Source organism: Palaemon carinicauda, chromosome 14, assembly GCF_036898095.1.
Source record: "Palaemon carinicauda isolate YSFRI2023 chromosome 14, ASM3689809v2, whole genome shotgun sequence".
Classification (NCBI taxonomy): Eukaryota; Metazoa; Arthropoda; class Malacostraca; order Decapoda; family Palaemonidae; genus Palaemon; species Palaemon carinicauda.
Genome location: NC_090738.1, coordinates 115,982,170 through 115,987,169, shown reverse-complemented (window position 1 = coordinate 115,987,169; position 5,000 = coordinate 115,982,170).

Genomic DNA, 5,000 nt, shown 5'->3' with positions numbered 1-5,000 from the left:
CTCAAGCAAGAGAACTTTGTAACAAATAAAAAAAAATATGTAATTTCTAGCATCTTTTTCACCATGAACAAAATCATAACAAATGAAAATTGTAAGTCAATAAAAAAATAGAGTGAAATGTCTGGAATTTTACATTTCCAGACACCAGGTTGAAAAAAAAAGTCAACCAAGATCTTATAAAAACAAAGGGAAGCGAAATAACAAAATAGCGCACACGAGTGTACCCTCAAGCAAGAGAACTTTATAACAAATCAAAAAATATATGTAATTTCTAGCATCTTTTCCCCTTGAACAAAATTATAACAAATGAAAAATATAAGCCAATAAAAAAAAATAGAGTGAAATGTCCGGAATTTTACATTTCCAGCCACCAGGTTGAAAAAAAAAGTCAACCAAGATCTTATCCACCACCACCAACCTCAAGCAAGAAAACTTTGTAACAAATAAAAAAAAATATGTAATTTCTAGCATCTTTTCCCCATGAACAAAATCATAACAAATTAAAAATATAAGTCAATAAAAAAAATATAAGTGAAATGTCTGGAATTTTACATTTCCAGCCACCAGGTATAAAGAAAAAAAGTCAACCAAGATCTTATCCACCACCACCGACCGAGCCACCACTATTCCCCCCCCCCCCCCCCCCAGAGAACTTTATAACAAATGAAAAAATATATGTAATTTCTAGCATCTTTTCTCCATGAACAAAATCATAACAAATGAAAAAATATAAGTCAATAAAAAAAATATAAGTGAAATGTCTGGAATTTTACATTTCCAGCCACCAGGTTGATCTTATCCACCACCACCGACGAGGCCACCACTAATCCCCCCCCCCCCCCCCTCCCGAGAGTGCCTAACCACTATCCACTTCGGTCTCAATTTCGCTCGGTGACACTTCCCCGATGGGTCGCATACAAGCAGTCCAACTGATAAGGACCCACTGGAGTTCTTTTGGGCTTATACACTTTCCTATTCCTTTCATTTTGATTCTTATCTTTTAGGAGATACTGGAAAGTCCTGTGACTTTTGGATTTTTTAATTCCATTTTTTTTTAGATTTTTTTATAATGTCAAAAAATTCTCATATTTTTGGATTTTATAATTTTTTTTTTAGATTTTTTATGGAAATGTCAAAAAATTCTCATACTTTTGGATTTTTTTATTCTTTCATTTTTTAGATTTTTTTTTTTTTTTTTTTTATGGAAATGTCAAAAAATTCTCATAGCTTTTACTGTACATATTCCTATTTCCTTCATTTATTTTTCTGTTATTTTTAAGATGAAATTTAAAGGCCTTATGGCTCACAAATTCATCTATTTCTTTATAAATATTATACTCATTACTTTTAAGAAAACACTAAAAATGCTTCACTTTTATTCTTTTTCTCGTCTATTTTTTCCAATAAATTTATACCAAAACTTCTCATTTACTATTTTCATTGAGACACTGAAGTCTTTTACCTTTAAATGAACCTTTTCTTATTCTCCTATCAATGTGTAGACTAATTTTTTTTTCATCTTTTTACAGTTATCGAGTTATTATGTCATTCCCCATCCTTTCAAATTCCACTTATTCTAATTCTTTTCCCTTCTTAATTATATTAATAAGACACAAAGAAATTCTTAGTTTACTCCTGTTCCGACTTCAAACTTATTCAAATCCATATTCATATTGTCTCCATTTATAGGTTCTTATTTTTAAACCAATTACAGTGTTGTGTTCAAGACTTTTTTTCGAGACCAGAGAACCCCCCCCCCTCTCTCTCTCTCTCTCCTCTCATCTCTCTCTCTCTCTCTCTCTCCTCTCTCTCTCTCTCTCCTCTCTCTCTCTCTCTCTCAATGAGGAATTATTCATATTCTCTCTCTCATTCTTTCTAGCTCGATGGGGGATTATTAATCTCTCTCTCTCTCTCTCTCTCCTCTCTCTCTCTCTCTCTCTCTCTCTCTCTCTCTCTCTCTCTCTCTCTCTCTCTCGATGAGGAATTATTCATATTCTTTCTCTCCCTCTCATTCTTTCTAGCTTGATGGGGAATTATTATTCTCTCTCTCTCTCTCTCTCTCTCTCTCTCTCTCTCTCTCTCTCTCTCTCTCTCTCTCTCTCTCTCTCTCTCTCTCTCTCTCTCTAAAAAAGAAAGAAAGCCACCACCCTCAAAAGAGCTACCTGACATCTCCTTTCAAGAATGAACGATCGGTGTGGATGTCATCTACTTTACAGTGACAATGAAGAATATATTTCGAAAATTGAGGAATGTCAAAAATTTGAATTGTGAAACCTTTTTCACAAACTTAAAACAGATGAATTTATTAAAATTAATTTATTTACCTGTTATATTTGGTAATAATACCAACAAACTATAACAATAACAAAATTCATCTACTGTACAGTCACGCTGAAGAATATATTTAAAAAACTGAAAAATGTAAAATATTTGGAATGTGAAACCTTTTTCACAAACTTAAAACAGATGAATTTATTAAAATTTATTTACCTGTTGAATTTGGTAATAATACCAACAAACTATAACAATAACAAAATTTATCTACTGTACAGTGACACTAAAGAAAATATTTCGAAAACTGAAAAATGTAAAACTTTCGGGATGTGAAACTTTTTACACAAACTTTAAAACAAGATAGATCTATTAAAAGTAATTTATTTACCTGTTGAATTTGGTAATAAAACCAACATAAACTACAATAATAAAAAAAATAATTATAATAATGATAATCAATATAGATTGTATTAACAAAAACTTACAAAAGATGACAAAAGATGAATGTATTAAAAGTAATTTATTTTCCTGTTGAATTTTGTAATAAAACCAACATAAACAACAACAATAAAAAATTATAATATTGATAATCAATTTAGATTGTACTACCATTTATCAAAGAAACATAAAGCATTTGTACTTCAATATATAACTTGTTTCATATGCCTTGTTGAAATACCTTAAACAATAAAAAAACATTTGTTTCACCACCAGACTAATCCTATATAAACTACAATGAACTATATAAACTATATAACTATAAACTATATAACTATATAAACCATACAACTATAAACTAAATAAACTTGGCCTTTTATTTTCACCTGCTACTTTAAACTACCAGTCGTTTTAATGATAGAAAGGTATAATGTTGACCTTTAATTGACCAGTCCTTGACCAGGACAAGGTCAAACAAGATTCAGACTATACTTTTGGCAAGTGTATTATTCTCAAGACAAGACCTCTGTTATAGTTTCTGAGGCTAGTTTATAAAAGAAAAAAAAAAAGAAAAAAAAAGGGCAAAGGTACAAAGTTGAAATGGAAATCAACGAATTTCCACAATAAATTGTATATATTGCATAAGTAAGCATGCGTGTGTGTATATATGCATATATACACATATATATGTATGTATATTTTTATATATTTGAATATGGATGCATATTCAGGCATATATATATATATATATATATATATATATATATATATATATATATATATATATATATATATATTCTTGGGGGCCCTTTGCGTAGTTGATGATGATGATGATACTTTGCGAATCCATTCAGAATAACCTTAGTATACGTATCTTTTATAATTATCTGTGCAATTTTCCAAACGTCCAATTTTTACACGAAAATTAACAATGGATATTTTTCTACACAAGGAACTTAATTACAGATAACAGGTTTTGCGTATACAGTATTCTGTTAAGTAACTGTAAAAATTAACTAAACACGAAATTCATCACTGTACTTTTACGTTGTCTCCTGATAGGGAGGAAATTAAGTTGGGATCTGATCATTAAATATACACTAAAAAAGCAAATTGAGCATCCATTGGCTAGTAAAAGGAATACTAAAACTAAATAAATACGTAACCATAAGTAAAATCAAGTGTAAGCATTAGTTATTAGCTGTAAATGTAAAAATTTGTCAGCGAAATTCGAAAATATTGCAAATTTCGCTAGGGGCGGTCACTGCTGGGAAGAAGGACGCTGGTGACTAGTACATGGGAACATACACTACCGGGGTTTAAGCGATGTCAGGCAGGGCAGTCGATCGGGACTACGGCCTACCCCGAAGCCAAAGCAAAGTCCTTCAAAAAGAAGGCAACCGTGCTTACCCCCATACAAATGGGGAAAAAAAGCACGTTAATAAAAGAAGTCTGAAAAATATCTAGGGTGTACTACTCCGTCAAAGACAAATGTGCAATATAGTAAAATTATTCATCTTGTGCATAGACTAACAAAATAAGCGTATAGACCTCCTGGAGAAAAAAAAAAATTCTTTTCCAGCTAGGCTAATTGCCAATATGTGAAGATGAGACAAAAAGGCAGGATGCAAATTAAAAGTACATACCGAATAACTGACTATCGCATAAATACATTTATTTCCTTGTTCCCTTTCCTCTCTGGGCTATCTTTCCCTGTTAGAGCTCTTGGGCTTATAGCATCTTGCTTTTCCAACTATGGTTGTAGTTTAGCAGGTAATAATAATAATAATAATAATAATAATAATAATAATAATAATAATACTTATATAATGATTTTACCTTTATCATTATCATCATCATAATCATCGTTTCAATACAATGTCATTTACTATTGTTGCACTCAACATTCATTCTTCTATCTAATCTAAGGTTGTAGCTAAGATATTAGCAATAACACATAAAACATCAACGTACGTAAGAAAATCGACGGTAAATACAGGGAACTTTTTTTTTTTTAACTTACAAGGATCAATATAGATTCAACCACATTAAAACATGAAATTCGCTTTACCCAGAAGTAAAACAGCATATCTTACAAAAAGAAAAAAAAAAACTAGAAAAATATAAATAAATAATTCATCAACGTAGATTCGACCACATTATAACATAAAATTCATTTTATACAGAAACAACGACATATCTTAAAAAAAAAAAAAAAAAAAAAAAAAAAAAAAAAAAAAAACCGACCACATTATAATATAAAATCCATTTATACAGAAACAACGGCA